The sequence below is a fragment of the Nicotiana tabacum genome, chromosome 5 (assembly GCF_000715075.1).
Source record: "Nicotiana tabacum cultivar K326 chromosome 5, ASM71507v2, whole genome shotgun sequence".
NCBI classification, from domain to species: Eukaryota; Viridiplantae; Streptophyta; class Magnoliopsida; order Solanales; family Solanaceae; genus Nicotiana; species Nicotiana tabacum.
The window spans coordinates 49,304,393-49,317,618 of NC_134084.1; the positions used below are offsets into that span (position 1 = coordinate 49,304,393).

Sequence of the window (13,226 nt, forward strand, 5' to 3'; positions counted from 1 at the left end):
TAGATCAATATTTATGTGATCGTCTTTATGGGATAAAGATTAGTTGATCTCATTAACTAAATCACATAGATAGATGATGCATATAGAGATATGATCATTGAACCGACTCATTGGATAATTCCTAATGGTTAGAATTACCATAAACTGTCAATAGGATATTCTCTTGAAGAATGTGATGTAAGAGTTTCCTTTGACCTGAGATCGTCATAGTAATTGACAAGTTATTTATTGTGCTTTGATACCAGACACCTATGGTCCTAGGGCGATAGTTGAAAGGATATTGGGTATGATTAAATACTTGTAGAATTAGTGATGGATTAAGATGGAATCTATCAACTCTTGGTAATGAGTTTAAGCTCTATGTTGTCATAAATTATAAATGACCAAATTAAGATCTTGTCACGACCCAAACCAATGGGCCGTGACGGGCACCCGATACCTTACTTAACCGAGTACCAACATAACGTATCTGTCATATCATAATATTATGGGCAAATAGACTAGAAAGGTCGTCATGAGATAACAAAAATAAAATATAAGGGAATACTAAATATTGGACAACCTGACATGACATGAAAACTTATACATGTGACATACGTGCCTATAAAACCAAAGTGATAACTCATACACTGAACATAGGCCGATAAGGCCATATGATTTTCATATACATAACATATGTCTACAAGCCTCTAAGAGTACATAAAATCATAAAGGTCGAGACAGGGCCCCACCATGTCAATCAATATATATCTAAAGCATACTGAACAAATAGGCAACTCCGGAGCAAGTGGAGTGCACCAACACCTCCGCTGAGCTGATAGCCTACTAGGAGGAATGTCAACCTATCAATTGGGACCTGCAGGCATGAAACGCAGCGTCCCCAGGCAAAAGGGACGTCAGTACCAATAAAGTACCGAGTATGTAAAGCAGGAAAGCATAAACAAGAATAGTACTATAAAGAGAGATAGAGGAGATACAACCTGTAACATCTGCGTGCCTCTGTGGGCTACTGACATGAAATGCGTAATACATATATATATACATAAACTTTTAAAAATATACGCGTCTATAGGCATCATCATCATCATCATCATCATATCGTACCCGGCCTCAAAGAGGACTCGGTAAAAACGTACCCGGCCATCATAAGGCTCGGTAGAATCGTACCCGGCCACGTGGAGCTCGGTAAATCCAACTGATCAGTGGTTACACAATATATATCGTACCCGACCTACTATAGTGCGGCTCGGTAGAGTAAAATAGATATTATATATAATGCATGCTAAACTCATGGAATCACGTTCTAAACCTTTTGGAGTGACTTAAGGTCGTTACACCTTCGATTAACATTATGGACATCATACCATCAATATGAGTTTCTATAGGATTCAAGGATCATACATACTTGCTTAGAATAACTTTATAAGGAAAGAACAACATGGGCAACCTTAGTTTCTAGGAGTAGATCTGTTACGAAATAGTGTATTCATTTCACTTTAGATCATGCCAAAAGAAAGAGGGAAGTGCCTTAACATACCTTAACCATGGTGAGTCCTTAATACATCTTAAGCAACTCTTCAAACAACTCAACTCAATCTACCATTGCATAAGGAGATTCAAAATTAGTGTTGAATAAAGGCTAAGTTTGCAACTTAAACTTGTAGCTCATTTATATAAATCCGGGCAGCATCTCCCCAGTAACAAGAGCCTCCTCCAATACCATATACCAACAAGAATTACCAGAGAAATCCATCAATACTAATTATCAATAACAAGACACCATAAACTACAACAAGTCATAACTATTTTACGACGAGCGACAAGCTCCAATTGGAATTCGTATATCCCTTATCATCCCTTATAGACTTTTTACTTTAAATTAATAGTATCATTAACATGATAATGAAGTCATTCATCAATAATTCAACCTTATACCATATATCCATAACAAAGAAAATGATCCACAACTCCAATTATTCTTAATTAGCAACTTTATTCACTAGTTCATGTCTAGTTCATCCATTTAACTCAACCGATGTCAATATAACCTTAAGCACTTGTTGGAACACAATATAATTACCTCCTACAGTAGATGCAAGTCGAAATCTATATTATATTTAGCTTACAACAGCCCAACACACCCCAATCAATTCATACCAAAAACAACGACTATAGTAGTGTCCAACACCCCGAAAATATTACAAAGAATGACTAATCCATTATTTCACAAATATGTGGTGTTTCTTCAAACCATTCATCCTCCAAAAACTCCATTAAATATCAGCAAAAGATACAGCCCAAAAGCTACACGAAATAGCCCACAAAACAGTCCATTACAAATCAAATAACTCGAACTCACGGCTTCCGATCACCTTCCCGTGAGTTCTAAATATTATGAAATGAATTAATCAACCTTACTTGATATTTAAGAGCTTAAAACCAGAAATTAAGAATTTTCTTAACTATTAAATACCTTCCAACACTCAAACTATAAAGAAAAAGAAAGGTTATATAGCAATACTTACGTCGTGGGGATCGTTCTTGTGTTATTGCTTCGTGATTTCGTGCCCGGGATGATGGTATTATTTGAAACCCTTGTAGAGAGCTTAAGGATGATGTTAGGGGTATTATTTGGTCGTGCTCTCTGAAAATATGCAGAAAGAGACGAGATAAAGGAGATAATCTCCATTTTGTTGAAAAGTCAAAAGGTGCTACTTGGCACCCTATAATTGGCTCGTCTTCCAATGCTTATAACTTTTTATCCGGGTGTAATATGAGAAAACGGTTAAGAGTGTTGGAAACTACATTCCAAGACCTTCAATTTGATATATAATATGTCCCAAAAAGACCTCATATAGCACACGAAATTTATTACTCAAAAAGCTTCATTACAAGACAAATCCTTAGTCGGTTTTTTCGCAACTTAAATCCGATTTTTCTCAAACTTTATACTTCATATACAAACATCATATATAGTTATATCATGGCTTTAAACTCATTTAAATCATGATTAACAAGTCTCATATTTATCTTAACTTGCGTAACACTTCGGCAAACCTTTCTTGTCCTTGTAGAAGTATTTCATCCTTTTTTGAGTTTACATTAGATAATCCTATAATGATAGTAACATCTGAAGTACGGGGTGTAACAACATGTACCCTTGTAAACATTTATCCTTGAATATTAACTCTCAAAGGATTGCAAAAAAAAAATGGGATGTAACACCGTTAAATCACTTTATATACTTTCCAAGAGGATCTCATTTCTGAGCTTACATCAACGGACTTACGACGTACTTTCCCGTACAAAAATGTGGGTTGTAACATTATTCCCCCCTTTAGAACATTCGTCCTCGAATGTTGACTGATGCGCTTCTCATTATCATACCATATGGCTCTTATGAATACTTTAATATTGTCCTTTGCCATCTAGGCAATTGTTCTATGAAGAAATCCAAAAACTAGAGCATTCCCCCTTTTAGACCTATTCTCACATCGCGACTTATGGCCGGAGTTCTTCCAATCTCGTAACTTCGACTACCTTCTATGATGAGTCCTATATGACTATGTCCTTTTATGCACGACTCTTCTCTTTTTTTCCTCCAGCTTTTTGCCAATCTCTTGGCTTCACATTGTGAATACATATATAGAACTAAGACATGATGTCCCTCTAGGCATATATAGGTATACTTAAGCTCTTCGCTTGGTACTTTGCTGAATGTACGACTATTAATATATTTCATTTTATAGCCTTGGTATTATTACTGAGGTGAGCTACACAACTCTAGGTTACTTTCTCATTGCTTGTCCCATAACCTGCCGGCGCAACCCTGCCACATTAGGAACATATAATCGACCTCAATATCTTAGTACTCCATCTCACCCTGCCACATTAGGAACATATAATCAACCTTGATATCTGAGGACTTCATCTCCTGTAATCTCAAATAGTGTCTTCTCCTTTTGAGGGGTTGTATCTCTTTAATGATCTAGCACATGATCTTCATATTGGCATTCCTTCACTTCAGTTACTAAAGATGGGGTTTCCATGTCCTAAGTAGTAACTTTGGTACCACCTGCATCTAGTAACCGAATTCCAAGATTAGCTGGCAAATGAAGCTCGCAAGCTATCTCACTCTTCTATGCCTTTAAATATGATAGGCTAAACATAGATCTACGATTGAGGGCGTTGACTACTACATTCGCTTTCCCTGGATGATATAAAGTATAAACGTCATAGTCTTTCACTAACTCCAACCATCGCCTCGGATGTAATACATTGTCACTAAGGCTCGCGTCTCATCAGGGAACATCTGAAGTGATATTCTTGATGCACTTAGGGATGATACTATACTTCAATAACTGCATTTTCATAACATCCCAACGTATTAATCTTATGGGGGCATTCTAATACCGTGCCATCCATAAAATCTCTTTTCTTTAAATCATTACTCAATCGAAGGCCCGAACGTTATTCTCTTAACAATCACAATTACACCCTTATTATACTACCAGGGCAGTATTCCATCTCTTCTAATTGCTCATGTTCTTATACTTCTCTAAGTTCATTCAAAGTGTACCGAGCTTTCTATAGCTCATGGAAATCATCAGACCTCTTGTTTTGACGGGTTTAATCCTGAGACCTTGCCTATTATTGCCATCTTCTCACTTATATTTACCATACTTACCTTTAAATCTCGCACCGTATATTCTATCAATTTCATAACCTCCCTTCTACATTAGTGGAATTCACATCCATACCTTAAAACTCTACTATAATACTTGTAACCCTGGTGCATACATAATCTGGTGGGAGCTTCGCATTAACGTCTTATGAGGATGGTACTCTTCTAATTGATTTATCGTAGAGCTTTTATAGAATATGATTGTTGTACTATCTCTTTTATACCTCTACTATTAAAAGTATTCCTGCTATGGTTTGAGTCACGATTTCTATAATCATCTGGGTCTAACAATCGGACTCGTGATGTAACTTTCGAGCTTCCTCTTCCTTATCAGCCTTTAATTAAGCTTAGGCTATCTTCCAATCTTCAGCTTATGGTATTAGCTATTACATTAGCCCTTCATGGACTCTATGTAGCATCCATGAGATAATCTTTTAACAATTCAAGCCTTTATAGGTGCGTGGACTTAATTCTTTCTTTTAACTTATACTAGAGTCTCCTATAGCTATATGAATGTCAACATATATGCTGCATGGATATAACTCTGAAGTCTTAAGTGCATTCACAACGTAATTAACTCTGGATCATTGATTGAATAATTCCTTTCGTGCCTTCTCAGCGTTCTTTAAATGTAAGCAATCACTTTTCCTGGTCGTTTTGCCACTTGTTGCATGAATACTTGGCTTATTTTATTTCCCACCAATACTTGAATTTCCTATAACTCATTTGATCTCAAATATCACTTTTGACTTCCCGTTCATTAGTCACGATAGGTGCCACTTTCGTATTGAGTGCATACAATGTTGTAGTGGAACTGTTGTTACCCAACCATATCTTCTTTATGTCATTATGCTAAAGTTGAAGCCTTCTTCCTTATTTCCTCAGCTAGTATTTCTTTGTAGTACTTAAGGAGACCTTCTGGATCTTGTAAAGTTACGATCTTTTTATACTATATACCTGAAGGAATTTTCGATATTCTTACTCGCCTACAAACATCCTTAGTTACATACCTTCGTGCCCTTGTACTCGTTGTGTTAATTCTAAACTCAGATTTTGATTATCTCCTTAGTGGCGCTCTCCATTATTTCCGTAACACTTATACAATACCTTTAAATACTCCAACTCCTATCTGAACATTTCTCAAGGTTACGACATCATATCTGCAAGACTGAATTTGCTAGATTAGGATTCACTACGTTTATCTTGCATGATCTGCTGATTTGCTTATAACCTCTTGTATAGCCATAACTTGGCTCTTCCTAAATCAACTACAAACTACTCGTTGGTCCATTCTCATAGCTATATTCTGTGTAATCTCTCTTTAGTTAATTACTTTGTCTTAAGTTACCTCTCACACTGACTCCTTATGTATCAAGAGTTCATTTGTACTTTTTTATCAACCATCGGGTGTGCAACCCTTACTGCTTCTCTCCGGTATCATGCTTGCATAATGTTCTGGAGTCATATCATATCTATAGGATCTGAATAGATGCAATCTCATTCCTTTCACCCTTTTGCCGCATTCCTCATTTACTATTCCATAGTTACCTCTTCATTTTATCATTTTTTCACATCTTCACTAACATCTTACTCGCCTTGCGGTAACCTCTCTATACCGGGGATAATTGAATTTATTACGCATAAGGGTGATACTTAGTGTAACTGACACACTTACTCCCTTAGGCTTAACTCTGCTCCATGTGCTTGCTTTGGGAAGCATCTTCCTGAATGAACCTTAAAGGTTATTATTTTGTTGTCCATTCTATTATTGTCGGAATGCTATCTCTGAAATTCTCATGATATCAACTATTATAAAATCCTTCAGTCCCTAATTCATGTTCAGTTTATCTTGTTCACCAGCCCATACTGATTTTTATTACTCTGGGGTCTAACCTTTCCTCCTTGTAATCACGCTGAAGTCACCAACTCACTTCTCGAAATAAGGATATGACTTTATGGTTTATACTCTTTTATTGCCTCAAGGACTATCACCTCTTGTATTTTCCTTCACTTGACTATAGACTCTATCATCGTGTCATATTTTGATTTACTGTTATCACCCATATATCACATCTTACTCATAATGCTTCATTTACTCTCTTCTTATTCTCCGGATAATACTTTTTGTCTATCACTTTATTCTGAAAATTCTAACAAAAAGTTCTTTCCCTTTTTGCTCCCCTAGCTTCATCTTACTGGCTCTTTGGGATGCCTAACATTCTCCTATTTTGTTTTTACTTAGGGCTAGAGTCATACTAAGGTAAATATTTGTCCCTTTTAGGATCCCACTGCCTATCTTCTGAAATTTCTGAATATTCCAGTATTTATATTTGATTGTACTACTCTAGAGTTCACCATTTGGGTATCTCATAAGGAGATCTATTACCACATTTGCACCATCTTTCAGAAACATTAGTTAATGATAACAATCCATCCATAATTTTTGGGTTACTCAAACCCGAACTGAATCTTGATATCACATTCTTCTCTTAAACTATATTTGTTAGCTCCCATATGGCATAACTCAGATGGGTGTGGTCAATTGTATATATCTCCATAATATTGAAGGTAACACCAATACTTACATTTCTCTGCCTGAATTGTAAATACTGATAATCTTCATTAACTAGGTACCTCGTACCCTTCAGCATCTTGCTTGTTTTACTTGGTGAAACTTGTGTCTACTTTTCGATTTTCTTATTCCTTTTTACCATACAAGTGGATAGATATTCTTGTCTTAGGGATCCTTATCAAGAGCTTTACACATCTAAATACACATATGATCTGCTGAAGACCTCATATTTAGTCATCATAAGCATGATGCAAAATCGGGTTCCTCTGACTCAACTCTTTCGCATCAAAATTCAACCTCTTACCAACTATCTTTCAGGATGTAAGTATCACTGTATTATGAATAAAACAAAATTTAGGAGTTTGAATTCTTATAACAGAGATCTAGCACACGATCTAGAACAAGAAGAAAGAGTGACAATCCTAAATGCCCTGTAGCCTCATGCTTATAAGTGTGGTGCACAACACACCTATAAACAAGACTCTACTAGACACGGCTTGTAGACTTCCTAGGACAGAACTGCTCTGATACCACTTTTGTCACGACCCAAACCAATGGGCCGTGACGGGCACCCGATACCTTACTTAACCGAGTACCAACATAACGTATCTGTCATATCATAATATCATGGGCAAATAGCCTAGAAAGGTCGTCATGAGATAACAAAAATAAAATATAAGGGAATACTAAATATTGGACGACCTGACATGACATGAAAACTTATACATGTGACATACGTGCCTATAAAACCAAAGTGATAACTCATACACTGAACATAGGCCGATAAGGCCATATGATTTTCATATACATAACATATGTCTACAAGCCTCTAAGAGTACATAAAATCATAAAGGTCGAGACAGGGCCCCACCATGTCAATCAATATATATCTAAAGCATACTGACCAAATAGGCAACTCCGGAGCAAGTGGAGTGCACCAACACCTCCGCTGAGCTGATAGCCTACTAGGAGGAATGTCAACCTATCAATTGGGACCTGCAGGCATGAAACGCAGCGTCCCCAGGCAAAAGGGACGTCAGTACCAATAAAGTACCGAGTATGTAAAGCAGGAAAGCATAAACAAGAATAGTAATATAAAGAGAGATAGAGGAGATACAACCTGTAACATATGCGTGCCTCTGTGGGCTACTGACATGAAATGCGTAATACATATATATATACATAAACTTTTAAAAATATACGCGTCTGTAGGCATCATCATCATCATCATCATATCGTACCCGACCTCAAAGAGGACTAAGTAAAAACGTACCCGGCCATCATAAGGCTCGGTAGAATCGTACTCGGCCATGTGAAGCTCGGTAAATCCAACTGATCAGTGGTTACACAATATATATCGTACCCGACCTACTATAGTGCGGCTCGGTAGAGTAAAATAGATATTATATATAATGCATGTTAAACTCATGGAATCACGTTCTAAACCTTTTGGAGTGACTTAAGGTCGTTGCACCTTCAATTAACATTGTGGAAATCATACCATCAATATGAGTTTCTATAGGATTCAAGGATCATACATACTTGCTTAGAATAACTTTATAAGGAAAGAACAACATGGGCAACCTTAGTTTCTAGGAGTAGATCTGTTACGAAATAGTGTATTCATTTCACTTTAGACCATGCCAAAAGAAAGAGGGAAGTGCCTTAACATACCTTAACCATGGTGAGTCCTTAATACATCTTAAGCAACTCTTCAAACAACTCAACTCAATCTACCATTGCATAAGGAGATTCAAAATTAGTGTTGAATAAAGGCTAAGTTTGCAACTTAAACTTGTAGCTCATTTATATAAATCCGGGAAGCATCTCCCCAGTAACAAGAGCCTCCTCCAATACCATATACCAACAAGAATTACCAGAGAAATCCATCAATACAGATTATTAATAACAAGACACCATAAAACTACAACAAGTCATAACTATTTTACGACGAGCGACAAGCTCCAATTGGAATTCGTATATCCCTTATCATCCCTTATAGACTTTTTACTTTAAATTAATAGTATCATTAACATGATAATGAAGTCATTCATTAATAATTCCAACCTTATACCATATATCCATAACAAAGAAAATGATCCACAACTCCAATTATTCTTAATTAGCAATTTTATTCACTAGTTCATGTCTAGTTCATCCATTTAACTCAACCGATGTCAATATAACCTTAAGCACTTGTTGGAAAACAATATAATTACCTCCTACAGTAGATGCAAGTCGAAATCTATATTATATTTAGCTTACAACAGCCCAACACACCCCAATCAATTCATACCAAAAACAACGACTATAGTAGTGTCCAACACCCCGAAAATATTACAAAGAATGACTAATCCATTATTTCACAAATATGTGGTGTTTCTTCAAAACATTCATCCTCCAAAAACTCCATTAAATATCAGCAAAAGATACAGCCCAAAAGCTACACGAAATAGCCCACAAAACAGTCCATTACAAATCAAATAACTCGAACTCACGGCTTCCGATCACCTTCCCGTGAGTTCTAAATATTATGAAATGAATTAATCAACCTTACTTGATCTTTAAGAGCTTAAAACCAGAAATTAAGAATTTTCTTAACTATTAAATACCTTCCAACACTCAAACTATAAAGAAAAAGAAAGGTTATATAGCAATACTTACGTCGTGGGGATCGTTCTTGTGTTATTGCTTCGTGATTTCGTGCCCGGGATGATGGTATTATTTGAAACCCTTGTAGAGAGCTTAAGGGTGATGTTAGGGGTATTATTTGGCCGTGCTCTCTGGAAATATACAGAAAGAGACGAGATAAAGGAGATAATCTCCATTTTGTTGAAAAGTCAAAAGGTGCTACTTGGCACCCTATAATTGGCTCGTCTTCCAATGCTTATAACTTTTTATCCGGGTGTCGTATGAGCAAACGGTTAAGAGCGTTGGAAACTACATTCCAAGACCTTCAATTTGATATATAATATGTCCCAAAAAGACCTCATATAGCACACGAAATGTATTACTCAAAAAGCTTCATTACAAGACAAATCCTTAGTCGGTTTTTTCGCAACTTAAATCCGATTTTTCTCAAACTTTATACTTCATATACAAACATCATATATAGTCATATTATGGATTTAAATTCATTTAAATCATGATTAACAAGTCTCATATTTATCTTAACTTGCGTAACACTTCGGCAAACCTTTCTTGTCCTTGTAGAAGGATTTCATCCTTTTTTGAGTTTACATTAGATAATCCTATAATGATAGTAACATCTGAAGTACGGGGCGTAACAACATGTACCCTTGTAAACATTTATCCTTGAATATTAACTCTCAAAGGCTTGCAAAAAAAATGGGATGTAACACCATTAAATCACTTTATATACTTTCCAAGAGGATCTCATTTCTGAGCTTACATCAACGGACTTACGACGTACTTTCCCGTACAAAAATATGGGTTGTAACAGACCTTGACCAGGGCAATTGAATGAAAGAAGAAATGAGTTTCTTAGGTCATTCAATGGTCGATTATATTTGACATGAACACATAGTTGGTCGCCTATTAGGATTTGACAGTTGAACCATATCCTAGGGTGATCCAGAGCTATAAGGACAGAAGGAATTACTACATTATTCTTCTACTGGTTCTTGAGAGTAAATTGTATACTTCATACTATCCGGTCGTTAAGGAGTGTTGCTAGACGCCACCCTTGATTAGTATATTGATGTGATCAATTTACTACCGGTTTAGTATTGAACCTATGGGGTCGCATACTTACGAGTGTTCTGATCTTTGCTAAAAGATTAATTAACTTATTATTTGATAATTAAATTAAGGAATTTAATTAGTCAAATAGATTTAGTTATTATCCAAATGAAATATTATTATATTATTTGCTAGCACAGAGGATATAATTAATATTGTGAACAAATTGAAGTTTCTATTTGGAATAAAAATTAAATTATATCTCTTGGTTGAAGTATATATGTGATATATATAACAAATATTTATTTATATAAAATATTAATGGAAGTCTTTGATTGAATCCAATTTCGAATTGGATTAGCAAAGTAAACGTCCATAAAAGGACTCGCCGGCAACGTGATATCCTTTTAAGAATGAGATGTCATTTTCTATAGTAAAATACCAACAAGGATTTTAGAATCCAAATTGGAATTGAATATGCAAAGTCTAATTTTTCGGCAGCCACAATCCCATTTGAATGGGACTCGGTTTTTTTTTGGAAAGAAAAGTCCAATTTAGAATTGGACAACATCTTCGTGTTGGCTATCAAATTCAAAGAATGAGATTAGTAGTTTATGTATAAGGTCAAAAGGATTTGTTGGTTACTTTGTCCTATTATGAATAGGATTTGTATTTTACAATATAATATTATAAGAATCCAATTTTGATTTTTGATCCTCAACGGTCTTCACGTGTTTCTTAACATAAATTAATAATTTGGTGCTTGAGTATATATATATATATATATATATATATATATATATATATATATATATATATATATATATATATATATATATATATATATATCGTACTTCACCCAAAAGAAAAAGGTGAACAAGTGATATAATTTTTAAGAAGCCACAAAAAAATCAAGAAATATTCTTGACAAGAAAACTTAGTTTCTTGTTCTTTCTATTTTAGTTGAAGTTTTTGAGAAAAATTTCAACAAAATATTTCGTTTAATTTGTTCGTGGATTTCATTGATCAAAGAATTGATAGCAAGGATCGGTCTCGGTGTGGATACGCATAGAGTCTTCGCACTATCGAAGAACTTTTGAAACGAGACACTCTTTACTAGGTACGTCTTAGATCCGATCTTTGGTATGTAAATAAATTATAAACACGAAAAGATCTTCTTAGGATTGTTATTGTCTTCCGCTGCGTGTTACAAACACATATACACAATCCTACAAAAAGCTCGATTTTGTTCAATAATTCAGTGTTCACACGCATGTACATATCAATGGCCAATTACATAAGCAGCCCCTTTAAATTGGCACGAAATTTTAGTTTGGCACTTCAACTATTTTCTGTACCCATTAGACAAATTTACATGCTTTTCACAATGTATCTATTAGCACCTCATGCTAATGTGGCACATTAAATGTATCTATTAAATACCTCATGAATAAGAAATGTAATTTTTTTTTCCAAATAAATTTTTCTTTCTTCTTCATCTTCTCTATCACCAGCCACCACCATTTACCACAAAATCTCTCTATAGATTCATCTCACTCCCAACATTGACTAATTCATCATTCCTTTAAATTTAAGTTGCAGAGGAAACCACAAGAATCAACAATTTCAATCATCAACCAAGAGAGTAAAGTTTGAACCGAAGTATCCATAGTTTCAAGAGTCTGGACTCTTCTTCACCGAAGGTGACCCATATCGTGTAATGCCATACGATACCAACTTTATAACGGGTAGAAAAGTGACCTCAATTCTTGATATCTACTGCAACATAAAAAGGTATAATGACTCAGAAAGTTGAAAGGTTCCAAAAAGTTTTGAACTTAGTAATGAGGTTGATGTGCTGGAGAAATGGTATAAAGTGCCTGAACATAGTGTTTCAGTAGATCTCGATGAAATTAAAGAGAATCGAAACAAACGTTATAAAAAGGGGGAAAGACAAGTGGAAAAGGTGTTTGTTGGGATTGGGGTGGGGTGGGGGGTGTTGTGGGGGAGAGATAAAAGGAGTGCGGAACCATACTATTGTTAATTTTTACTAAAAATACTAAAATAAGTGTAAAAAAAAAAGTTACCAAAGTATATATAACGTCACTAATAGTGGCGCTATACAGTAACGTTAACTGTACCGTTACTATAGCGCCATTAATAGTGGCGCTATATGTCTTATACCTGAAGACATAGCGCCATTAATAGTGGTGCTATACCCCTTAATACAAATCCTCCATCTTCTTCTTCTTCGTTCCATCTCCGTAT

At 35.4% G+C, this 13,226-nt stretch overlaps 1 long non-coding RNA gene across 2 annotated transcripts; it reads right to left on the reverse strand.

Annotated features, from left to right (window-relative positions):
- Positions 1-580: 580 nt before the first annotated feature.
- Positions 581-10,050, reverse strand: LOC142181150 (uncharacterized). 2 transcript variants are annotated; one of them, XR_012709502.1, is made up of 5 exons: positions 9,921-10,050; positions 8,931-8,989; positions 8,162-8,252; positions 1,538-1,596; positions 581-856 (listed from the first exon to the last, which is right to left on the reverse strand). It is a non-coding gene; the product is annotated as an uncharacterized LOC142181150 (long non-coding RNA). The 2 variants fall into 2 exon arrangements; XR_012709503.1 differs by lacking the exon at positions 1,538-1,596.
- Between the last annotated feature and the right edge of the window lie 3,176 nt (positions 10,051-13,226).